Source organism: Psittacula echo (assembly GCF_963264785.1).
Source record: "Psittacula echo genome assembly, chromosome: 1".
Taxonomy (NCBI): domain Eukaryota; kingdom Metazoa; phylum Chordata; class Aves; order Psittaciformes; family Psittacidae; genus Psittacula; species Psittacula echo.
In genome coordinates, this window is record NC_137735.1 from 150,522,863 (window position 1) to 150,536,072 (window position 13,210).

The window sequence follows — 13,210 nt, forward strand, 5'->3', positions numbered from 1 at the left end:
AGTGATTTCACATGTATATAAACATCCTCTGGTGTAGTTTAGATAAGTCTGCTGAAGACATGGCTGTGTGACCAGGGCAAAGCTGTGTAGAAATACCAATATTAACTTCAGCAAACTACCTAAAGACTTCAGGGCAAGAGATTTTTCTTTAGTGGGATCAAACACTATGAGAAAAATCCCCACATCACTGCCTACCAGTACAAAAATTAGCTTATATAGGACTGGTTCTTATGGCTTAGTTTAGCACCGACTACTCTGAGTTTATATTTAGTAAGTTTCATGTTTCAATGGACAACCCTGGAAGGATAACATCTTATGGCTTGGTCAAGCCTGCTCTGTTTAATTTCAATTCAGAATGTGTGAAGTTTGGACTGCATCAAATACCTTGATGCAGAAGACAGCACATGTCACTTTTAATAGGACAAAAGGGAGGGTACTGCCTGCCTTGCAACCTGGTCAAAAAGATAAAGGAGCAGATGGCAAAGAGATTTGCTGCACTATCTGCTTTAATCTCACTCCCCAGAAGTGATGGGTTTTTACTATACTGCTTTATGATTTCACCATCTCAACTGCTTGTTTCATCTAGAAATTCTGCAGCCTTTCAGGATTTTCAGTTCTATGTTTTAAATATTGCTATTTAAATTAAGCAAATATTAATTCAGAAGTTGAGATGGGACAATGCAACCAACCCCCTGACATTTCTGAGCAATTACCAATGTTCTCACCACCTGCTGAGTCACAGATGCAAGTCTTTGTCCAAGATATACCCACAAGTGCATATTCGTAGATATGCTAACTATTAATGTTAACACCATAAGAAAAATATTCTTTTTTCTTTTAAATATTTTTGTGTGTAATTTACTACCTTTATTCATAATCTTTATTTATTCACTTACATAAATATTTGATGACTATACCCAAGCATATGATTAAATCTTGCATCTGTATTGAAGTCAATATTATATTCTCATTGACTGCAGAATTGTTAAAGATCCTGAATATACAGCATACGCACTATTTTCATCATGAGGCATGCCATGTTTTGGAACTCAATTCTATCACAATATCAAAAAAAGTCCAAGATTTCAACTTCGATACAATTTTAAGTGGGATTCAACTCAGTGAACTTTTAAGCACCGCTGCAGCAGGCAGGTACATCGGAGTTACTCAGCTAGGTTCCTTTTTGTTGTTGTTGGAAGAAAAAGGCATTACTAAGTCACGTTTTATCTGACATTTTAAATCTGTTAATAAGGATAAGATGAGGGGCTTTCTTGGAGTAGCTGATTCTCATAGCAATCTGCTAAAGGAGAATGGAACACTCTGTTGGGTATAGATTCCTACAGCACAGATATCTATGCTACAGACGTTTTGAAAGCTACCATTGTTGTCTCTGACTGTAAAGGTGTTTTTTGAAATACAGCCCTTCAGAGAGAGGTATACTGGGCTCTTAGGTTCAGACTTTATGTTGTTCAGTTTAATTACTGATTTTCCCTGTGATTTCCTTTAACTTGCCAGACCTACCTCTTGGCCATACTTTTTTCCCTATGAATAATGCAGATCACATCCCTCTTTCCTCATAAAAAAAAAAATGCAGTTATATCTCTACATACAAGGACTAACGGAGTGAAAACTAAATAAAATGAATTCTGTGTAGCAGATATGTTCTATTAATATATGTAGGATAAATAGCAAGATAGATAGATGAATGAACTTCTTGTATCCATTACCTTTCTTCAGTTACAATCTGTTACTAGCATAGCACTGACTTGTGATAAGAGTGTCTGCTGCCCAAGTAAGATAGGAGCTGAAAAAGAAAATAAATGAATTTGATTTATGTTCTCAAGGCCAATTGCCAGCCAAAAATGTATTATGCCAGTACCCAGTGGTATGTGAAATGGCTCATGTTAATTCAACAGAAACTTAGTCCAAAGACCTTTGCCTGTATCCTTTCCAAGCTGCACTACTAAACCATTCAGATCAAAGTAAATAGGAAAATAGATCATAAAGGAATTACAATCCCAAAGGTAGTTGACTGGGCCTCAGATGCTCTTGGCAGCACTACAAATGATGTGCATATGATCAGCAAAAAGCATGGAAAAGATGCAAAGGATAATGACATATTTTGCTACTGTGTTTGTTTTTCTTCTATTTTGTTCATTATGTACAAAATGAGAGGTGGAAGCCACAGCCAGAAAGTAACAGCTCAATACAAAGTAAAGCGTAAAGCCTATCCAAATAGCTGGCTGAAATAAACCGGGAACAATAAGAAGAGCAGCAACAACACAGAAGAGAGGCCTGAGTAGGGGCAAAAAACCCAGATCAACAAAGAAAACCCTTATTTTTCATGACTGCCATCAGTGATGAAAAGATTGAGAAAACAAGTTTAAGAAAAATAAAATAAAAATCAGTCATACTCAGTGTTTAATTCTTGCATCAGCTTCTAGACAAATACCTACCAGAAATAGCTAGAAAATATTGTAGCTTCTCCGGTTCTTCTCTGGTTCAGGGAAGTTCCTCCCTGGTTCACTTGGGTCCTGCTGGTTTCCACCTTCACTTGACTGCTCAGCTGCCCTTGTTGTATCCTTACTACCTGCCGGACACAATGAATTATTTGGAAAAAGTAATTTTCCTCCTTAAAAACAAACCCAACATGAATCCTATAAAATTGCTTTCTGTTTTTACAGATGTTGTCTTTATAAAGTGGAAAAAATACAAAAAGTCAGCATTTCTGACAAAAATAAAGTTTGTTCAAAGATATTCTATGACAATAAAATTGTAAAGGAAAATTTTCCACCAGTTCCAACTTACTGTTTACATGATCAAAAGAATGTTTTGTGCTCTTTAAATTTACCCAACTTTTTCTGTGGTCTGTGCAGGAGGATTTAGTGAGTACAGAAGCCTCATGCAGAAGCTTTTCTTCATGTCAGTAAGCTTTTGTGTTTTGACTCCAAGAAGATATGTTGGTAGCTGTGCTTGTGAGAAAGCATCCTTGAAAATGGCCTTTTGCACAAATGAATTAATAAAAAGCCAAGCACAAACAGTGTTTTGCCTTGTTCTTTTGAACCCCTCCAAAGTAGCAGTCTCAAAAGATCATCATTCAGATGAGCCTGGGAGATATACAGCGGGTAAACACCTCAAATACCTTTTACTATCCAACCTCCCATATTGTGTTCTAAGTTTGTCTCTTCTATTTCAAAACTTCCTTGTGAGCAACATATGGCAGAACAAATAAAGACTGAAAATAGAGCAATCATTATTTTTTTCTTCCTTTCGCATTTTAAAGGGTTGGAATTTATCCACCTTTGTGTTCTTCATACCCTCAGCTGAACTAGGTGCCTCTGAAATTTTGTGCTTCCCTCTAGATTCAAATCCAGCCTGACTCAGTGTAAAAAAGATTTGGGTTCTCTTGGGTTCTGACTTTCCACATGACCCTGGGCAACTCAGTATGGGCCTCTCTGATTTAGTTTCCCCAACATCTTAATTTTTAAAGACTATTTTCCTTTCTCTAAGCATTGATATCACATACTGAAATTACATTATTGCCAGAAAGCCTGTCCCAGGAGTTTGGTAAACTAACAGAAATGGATGAGAGACTGAATACCTATAAAAATCCCTTAAAATAGCATTGGGGGCTATTCTAGTTTAGGGAAGATTGCACTGCTAGTGCTCATGACATCCCTGTTATGCATGTAAGGAGCGAAAATTACTCTCTAGATCTGACAAAGTCACAAGCTATAAATTCACTACATAAACAGATAAAAAGTGTGATTCTCCTTTCTCAGTAGGAATTGCACTTGTAGCTTTCTTTTATCAGCTCATTATTCTTCACAAACACACGCACACACAATTAAGGTGATTGTTAAACACTTATAAGTAAAACCATAAATAAACTATAGTCAATCAATAGTTGTAACGTATCCCATCTTTTTCTTTTATCAGCCGAGTTCAAAACACAGGCACAGCCACTCAACATCAGTTTAATTGAATCACAGTTGCTTAAGTGCCCTCAAGAGGTGATAAATTAAAAAGTGGTTTATGCATGAAAGAAATAGGTTTTTGCAACTTGGAGAAGCAATATGGCATGAACCCAGTAATAAATTGTTGGTTGTCCACTAACAACAAATTGCTACCAATAAAAATTATCTGTGAGCATTTTAACAAGGAGGAAAGAGTAAACAGGAGGTTCTACCCCAGAAATAGTTTTGTTTTGCTTTTGTTGGTCAAATTAATTCCAAGTTAACTGGAGAGCTGGTCAAATTATTTCTTGGCTGTAATTATTTCAGTGAATCTAAGTTATTTTGTCTTGAAGAAATGTTCCCCAGAAGATTGCTCTTTAGATGATTTTATGGACTTTTTCCAAATTTTGAGGCCATGACTTTTTCTTTTCTACAGGTTTGTTTTTTTTTTTCCAAAAAAACCTTTGAAATCAATTTTGAAAAGCATTTGCTTTCCCAAATTGTATCATACCGGTTACATAAAGTCACTGAATATGGTAAAAGGTTAAAGGTTTACAGGTTACCTGTAAAAATATTTTCTATTTTTTAATATTATTAAAAAAAAAAAAGAAAAAATGAAAAAGAAAGTTCCTGGCTTAAATCCTGACCTCTCTAAAGCTGGTTGATTTCATTCAAGGGCAAGATGACATATTGCATGTCTTGTGAGTAACTTAGAAATGCAATGAAATAAAATAGGAAGGGCACTTAAAAATAAATGAAGATGGTGTCAGGTAAATTTAGCAATATTCCCCAATTATGACCTCATGCTGCTTTTTCCCCTTGTATTGGTTTTGGCTTCACAGTAGCTAGTATGGGGCTATGTTTTGTATTTGTGACCAAAACACTGTTGCTAACACAGGGATGTTTTAGCTATTGCAGAGCAGTGCTTACATATCCTCAAGGCCTTTTCTGCTCGTCATCCCACCAGCAAGCAGGCTGGGGATGCACAAGTTGTTTGGAAGGACACAGCCAGGGCAGCAGAGCCCAACTGACCAAAGGGAGATTTCATTTCATATGGTGTCTTGCTCAGTATATAAAGCTGGGGGAAAAAGGAAAAGGGGGACACATTCAGAGTGATGGTGTTTATCTTCCCAACCATTAGATATGACGAAGCCCTGCTGTCTTTGAGGTGGCTGAACACCTGCCTGCCAATGGGAAGTGGTGAATGAATTCCTTGTTTTGCTTTCCTTGTGTGAGCACCTTCTGCTTTACCTTTAAACTGTCTTTATCAACCCACAAGTTTTCTCACTGTTACCCTCCCAATTCTCTCCCCCACCCCACTGAGGATAGTGAGTGAGTGACAGGGTGTCACTGAGCTGCTGGCTGTGGTTAAACCATAACACCCACTAAAATGTGAAGCATTAAGGCTTCCAGCATATTTGGCTGATCTTTAGTGCTTATGGAACTCAATGGAAAACCATTCCATGAGCATAACTGTGCTACACTGGTATACTGCAGAAATATTGCACAGGGTAGAACAGGATCACAGTAGAAAACTTCCATCCCTTAAGTTGGAGATTGATTAACTCCTCAGATTCCAGCGCAAGCCAGTTCAGAGTACTTCAGCTGCAACATTACATAGACTTGTTCTTGGCAAGCCTTATAACTAGGGAAATAAAAACACTTTATTTTGTGTTTGCTGACATGTTGAGATGTATTTTTTCTCAGGTTTTTTTTTTTCATAGAGATTTTGCACAACTCTCTCCCACCTTTTTCTCATTTCACATGTAAATGGAAGTCTTTGTTACAGAAAAAAAAAATCATAGCCACATCTTTATTAAAAATACAGTGTAATAATATTTTTTTTTGCAGAGGCCTTGTTGAATAAGTGAGTGCAAAAAAACAGGTACAAATACACCTCAAATAACTGCAAACTGACAGATGCTCAGAGCAATTCTTCCTTCTCCCCTGCATGCACATGGAGACTGATGCCATTAATGCAGATCAGACTGTTGAATTCATCCAGCCAAAGATTTAACTTGCACTTGTGAGATGCCAGTACTTGTTTTGTACCACACAGAGCCATCCACCCAAGGGATCAGTGCCTGGCTCCGAATTAAGTGACAGACACAGGGTGGTTTGTGAGCATGCTGCCCAGGACAAGCTCTGCTACAAACCCCTGGCAACAGCTCTACAGAATAGCTGTGAGCCCGGGTCGCCTCCAGGCTCCATTTGGCTGTTCTGTGGATTTGAGACACTATTTTTTGAGCTTTTCTTCATGTCTTTCTCCCCCCTCTCCTTTTCTTTCTTCCCCAGATATAATGTTCTGAAATTATTTAAGGACTGTGTTACAACCTATCAAGCCAAGGGTTGTACATCATGATACCAAGGACATATGTTGCAAGCCCTGGACCTTGATCTGAAGGTATGTGAGAAGGGTTTGCAGGGGTAACAGTACTACTCCTTCCTCAGCTGACCACTGAGAACAGCCTCAATCTGTTGTTCTGAGAAACACATCTGAATCTCATCACAGAAGGGACTGGTTGATTCACTCCAAAAAAGAGGTCAAGCTTAAACAGGGAAACTAAGGTTCAGCCTCCCAACCTTGAAATCTCATTTTGCTGTGCAAGTTTACTGATGCTAGGAGTCAATCCTTCTCATACATGAAACACAGGCTTTTGATGTGTCAGAACATCAGGTATTTCTGTTTCATCAGACAAATTGATTATGACATTTAGATATTTCTGAAAACTTGAGGACACTGTTTGGGAAACACCTTGAAATTTCACTAAGAGAAATGAAAATTGAAAGATTCAAACTTAAGAAAAAAATAAAGTAAAATAAAATTACCTTTTTTTTCATTCTTCAGCTATTTCAAAAGGTCAATGTTACAGAACAATATTTTCTGTGGGAAAAAATGTTAATCTCTCCATTCTGTATCTTAATAAACATCTTTTGTTTATTTATCTGGGTGGTAGTATACAGTTATAAGAGTTTTCCAGCAGCAAAACATAATTTTCTCATTCAGACTTACAGAATAAATGCCTGTGTAGTGGAACATTTTATAACAAAACACTAAATTAAATGCAATACTGCTTCATGTTCTTTGGGCTCACTTCTCAGGATTCATAATTAGAGTGAATATATTAGGTCTTTGGGGAGTGCATGATAAAAACTGTGCCTGTTTTCACATTTGTGCACTAAACAAAGAGTTTATAGTTCCATACAGTTTAATAACAAAATCCTAGCTGTTAGAACCTCATACATGAATACAACATTTCTGAATGCATATTAGAGATAAAGTAGCCTCCCCAGCATGTTTGAGAAAAGCAACACGAGGCTAAAGCCCGGGAGTGATTCCTGGGGAGCTGTCCCAAGATCCTTCCCTAGGTCTGTGCCCCAAGCATACTTCACTGTCCTTAGGGAAGGACAGGCATTTCCAAAGGACCACCTGGATCATGGGCTCAGCCAGCCTCTGCAAGGCAAGAGGGACAATGCTCCCCTTAAAGCAGTCTCGTCAAGTGTTTCAGGAATGATAGGATGAAAAGAAACCAATTAAGTGTTCTTTCTCAATTTTTATGATTTCTTGTATCTCTAGGTGGTTTTGTCCTCAGCTGATAAGGTTTTTGAACAGCCTTTTCGATTAAGAAAGTATTAATAGAAAACTAAGGATTCTGTTGTGAGAAAATTAATTCCCTTCAGATGATGCTGGCCGTATAAGATGGAAGGACAAAAGCCTTCACCAAATACAGAGAAAAGCAAAAATCAAACCAAAGCCAAAGCTAGAAGTAAGCACCTATTGAACTAATGCGGATTAATCCTGCAGCTGCAGTGCAAAGCCACTTGCCCTGGTTTTGGACTCATGAAGAGTGGGAGGAAGACAGAAAAAAGAAGCATCTGGTGCACAAAGCTGGACGTGAAAGGTGAAATAACCCGAAACTGGGGAATGCTTTACAGGCAGCTCTGAAGCTGCCTGTGCCTACTGAAGGAATGTTCCTTTCAAAGAACAACCTGCTTTTGCCTGCTCAGCCTTAGCTTCATGTCAGGACACTGAAAGAGACAGAGAGGCATTTAATAAAAACCTGAGCATGGCAACCATTTCCACCTGAGGTTTGCAATTCAAGTGATTATAGACTTGGAGAAAAGACCTTGTTTCTTTCATACGCCTCTCAGAAGCAAACGGGAGATGAACAACTAAAACAAGACCACCAAGAAGGTAACAGCAACAATGTAGGACATGTAGGTGGTCTGAATATGACTTTATTTGCTTCGTTAGTTACTTTGTCAGGAAAGTTGGAGGTTTTTTTTTTTCGTATCACTGCTTATTCTGTATATCATTTCAGGCTTAAGGCTAGAATGTTACATTGGTACAGTGTGATTAAAATTATTCACATGCTTTAAACAACCAACGCTCAGTGTGAGCAGAATGGAGATCACACAAGCTATAGTGTCAGAGTATGTTCTTGCTCTTCATTAAAAATCAGGTTCCTGAGAAATTACACATTTTGAATGTTAATCAAAGTGATTTATTTCCATTAGTTGTAAGTACCAATTAGTTGCTGGCTGAATTAATGAGAGGTTATATCATTTTAATAGAAAGATCTAAATCCAATATTCCATTGCACTGCTACCAGCCCCTCCAGTTTTCTTATACTTAACTGCTAGAACACCAATAAGATCTTAATGTAAACAGGAATGTTACCATTGATTTCAAACAAGGCCAACTTGCATCCAGTATAACCTGATCTGTCTCAGAACAAGGCAGTATATTTTTGTGATTCTGCACAAGAGAAATTAGTTTCTTCCTTCTTGTGACTACATCAGTTCTTGTAGGTGTCCAGGATTTGGTGGTGGTGGTGGTTTATGTATTATAGGCTTGTTGGACCCCACAAGAGGGGTTTTAGTTAAGCATAAAAGATACACCTAGGTGCACTTTTTTTGATCTTCTCCTTTAGGAGGGTTCAATATTTAACTCAAAGTTCAGAATAAAGTTAATTTTTAAAATTATTGCTATTGTTGACTTACAGTGATGTTTGGTTGGATTTATAAATTCAGAAGAAAGATACCAAAAATGGGTACTAAAACAGTTAAAGGAAAGACAAGCCATATTCAAAGGAAAGTACAGGATTTTGGCTTCTTTAGCCAAAAAGAAAGAGAAAGGGTGAGAAGGAATATGCTTGATCTTTGTAAAAACATTGCAGTCTAAATATCAAATTTGGTTCTGTCTGTTTTCAGCAATTGAAAAATGTTACTCCAAAGAGCAAATGTCTGTCCTGAGTAAACCTGGGCTAAAAATCAGAAAAAGACTCCTATCTTTGTGAGCCAGCAGGTTCTAGGAGACCTTCTTAAGTGGATTGGAGAAGGAAAACCCAGATGGCTTCTATGGAGGAACATTTTCTGCAATAATTTATTTGTCATAGTACTGGCAAAATGCACCAAACTCTGACTATCTCTATTCCTCCTGTTCTCCATTCCGGCATCTAAAGTCAGCAGATCTTGGCTTAATGATTAATGATCTTGACTTCAGCATCCGATGCACCACAGCTTACAATTAAGTATCTGTTTTCTTGTTTGTAGCTTTTATAAACCCACTCGGGGCTTTCTGAACTCAGAACTGTGCTCTTTTTTCTAATCCTGGTGAGAGACAAATATTGTTATCGTACAAGATTTACTCACCTACCTCTGCATGACAAAAGGGTAGTCTTTTTATTTAATGTGGTTGTTTAAGGCTGTCAGCAAAGGTGGGGACAGGCTTGATCAGCGGTGCAGCTCCTCCTTAGAGGGGTTTTCAAGATATGTGGGGAGAAGCATCTCCTGAGATGCCTGTCACTAATTCACTGAATCCAGAGGGAACCAAGAGAGTGACCAGAGGCTACGGGCCCAACCTTCCATCAGCTAAAATGAAGAAAAAAGAACCTCAGCCCTATCAGTAGTATCCACTCGTAAGAGTTAAAACCTCCACTGAAGTCCCCAGACTGCACAATATGGGCTCTTCATGGTGTCGTATGTTAGCCCTTGTCTTCTGTGTGCAAGGTGGAGGTCCAAGGCTGGTGCCTTGCCAAGTGGGAGCCAGTCTCATGTGGCTTCTTGGCACTGACACAAAAGAGGGACCAGAAACAGCAGCTATAACAGGGAGCTACCACTTTACCACTTAGGGGAAATTATACTATTTTTGTTCATCTTTTGAGCCAACTTGTTTTAAGTTACACAAGACCTAATTTTTAAATATGCCATTTTGCAACATGGAGGGTAACAATAATTTTTAAAAGTAGGCTGATTTTGAAGTCTGTTGAGAATAGAATTATGAATTTTCCTTTAAATCAAATACTTTGATGGATGAGAGGACCTAGGTTTAAGTGTGCTTTCTTTGGGAAATACTGTTAAAGTACTGATAACCATAAAATGGTAGCTAGCAGTAAAATTAAGTTAGCTGATTTATTCTGAAAAATTTAAATTCTAACAATCTTGTCAATTGATGATCCTGTTGCATATTAGTGGGTAGACTGTATTTGAAGTAAATATAAGAAATTAAAATACAATATACATATATTAACAGATTTATGAAATTGCCTGTTTCTAAGCAACTAAAGACAGAAACTGCATGAAGACAATATCTGATTTTAAAGTCTGTAATCATGAAAATAAACATTATTGTAATGCTAGTTTTGTGTGCAGCTCAATGTTAATCACTGTGTCTGTGGCCTACAAATATTATTGTATACCGTAACTTGGTATTTTGATCTAAATTATGTTTCTCTAGCAATGATTGAAACAGTAGCTAAAAAAGAGATTCTTAGGCTGAGCTTATTGTTTGGTTGTTAAGCAGTAATACCTCCTAGCATCGATTGTAAGAAGAGGTGATATTCATAAAAGCAGCGCTCCCAGAGCTCAGCTTTCCTCTCAGGTAGTTCAGCAGAATCAGCTCACAAAATTCTCTCTAAGGTACCTCCAAATATTTTGCCTTCAGCTATTCTGTAACAACCCCTAAGCAGTCCTACACTTATTTATTCGAAGGGAGCAGCCAGAAACTATTTATTTTTGGAGAAAGTATGGTCTAACTCCACGCCATGTTCAGGTGAAAACCCAGTTCCTGCAGGGGAGGCAGGAGGACTATCATGGCCAGGCGGGCTGGAGGGGGGCTGCTCCTCAGCATGAACCATTCAGACGGATTAGCTAGATTCCTAAACATGACCTTACCTTTAATGGCCTAAGAAAGTGTGGGATTGGAAACTGAATGACAAAAAGGAAATATTCAAATGTCTTGCCTCTCAGAATCAATCACAGAATGGTTTGGGTTGGAAGGGACCTTAAATATCATCAAGTTCCAACCACCCGCCATAGGCAGGGACACCTCGCACTAGACCAGGTTGCTCAAAGCCCCATTCAATTTGGTCTTGAACACTTCCAGGGATGGAGCACAGCCACAACTTCTCTGGGCAGTGTCAGTGTCATTGTCTCACCATGCTCATGGTGAAGAGTTTCTTACTAATATCTTATATAAATCTACCCTCTGTCAGGCTAAAGTCTGAAAGATCTTAAGAGGAAACAGGAAAGCAAGAATTGTTGGGACAAAACACGTTCCCGTCTCTGCCGAGTGCTACAAACCATCTGCACAGTGCTGGCTTCTCTTGAAGACAAGGGACAGCTCAGCTCAGCCCTCTGGGAAGCAGAAGCTCATGGTGGGTAACTGAAATGGCTCTTTTGTCATTATCTGGGGGGCTGCTGTGAAGCTTGGCATAGCTTACCAGGGCTGGCTCATACCCATTGTAGCAACAGCCTACTTGCTTCAATTTGCACACACACATTCTCTCTCTAAAAACTTTGTTAGCAAGATTATTTTGATTTTAATGAAGGGATTTCATTTTCTTAATTTGCTTCAAGTAGCTGAATGAAATCATGGAAGTGGTGAACCACCTAGGGAGCTCTTTAGGAAGAGCACGTACATACAACCTCTGCTCCTCACCCTCCATGCACACACGTGCACACGTGTGTATACACACACACACATATATTATTTATGACTTTGTTTCCACCTGTGCTGACATGGCTGGGAATTTACAACAGAACTGAAAAAGTTACAAGCAGTACCTCAGAAATTCCACATTTTACTGAGCTGCGTTATTATAGCACCTTTGTCAGGCAGCCAAATGCTATGTCAGCCCTGTAACTGATTTACAGCAACATCTGTAAGAATATTTGAGGAAGAGGAGGAAAACAACGTCCACTTTTGAATCCAGTGTTTCAAAGAATGGTGGTGGGAGATTCACAAATAGAAAACACAGAAATAAACAACAACTTTAAAGAGGTACATGCTAAATGTTACAAAGGTGGGGGGGAGTGCATTACTTTTCAGACAGCAGAATAACCATAGCCTTTGCAGGCATGTTTTAACTTAGCTGTATAAAACACCTGGCCCTAAAAAAGCAGACCTTTTTCTTTCTTTCCTTTTTTTTCCTGAGGAAAATATGAAGCTTAAGCAGGAAGCCCACAAGCCCACATAAGCTCAAAACTCCTTTGTGAAAGACCTCCTTAAAAAAAAAAAAGAAAAATCCCACCAAATTTATATAGTAGTTACTTTGTAATTGCTATGAACTATATGAACAAATCCCTACTTTTCCGTTTAAGAGTATTTTGTGAGGAGAAAAGAGGTCCAACACTATTGAAAAGATGGAAAGGTTTGGGTTGAGGAAAGCTGTAGGAACACCTTTCCCAGATCTGTTTCCTCAGCCTTTACTGAGGCTAGATTGGTACCTAAAATAACTTGCTTTTCTGTTTGCTTAATGAACATTTTCTCTACAAGACAGTGAGATGTTGAAGCAAGCAGGGAAGGTAGATGATGATATTTTGGAAACCTGAATATGATTTTCATCATCCTGCAACACAGCGCTGTTGAAGTTCGTGGGGTTTTTTAAAGTAAATGAAGTTGATTGAGTGTTACAGACTTTCAGAAGCTTCCTCAGCTGCCTTGTTTGAGAGATGACTGTGATTGTTATTTGCACTTCAGTTTAACATGGCTGATAGTTTGGGCAGTGCTCACACAGCTCCCAGACCTGAGGTGCTGTTTGAGATCCTCTGGAGCAAAGGCAACCCTAGGGTAAGAGCCACACAGACAGTGGGGCTGTGGCTGCAAATCCCCTCCCCGCAGCATGCACAGCAGCCACCCCAGAGAGCCCAACCAATGCTTGTTCTGAAGCAAACCACCTTGGGTTGCACAGAAAGTCCAGGGACCCGGTTTCAACAATTCCCAGTGTACAGAGATCAGAACATTTCTAATC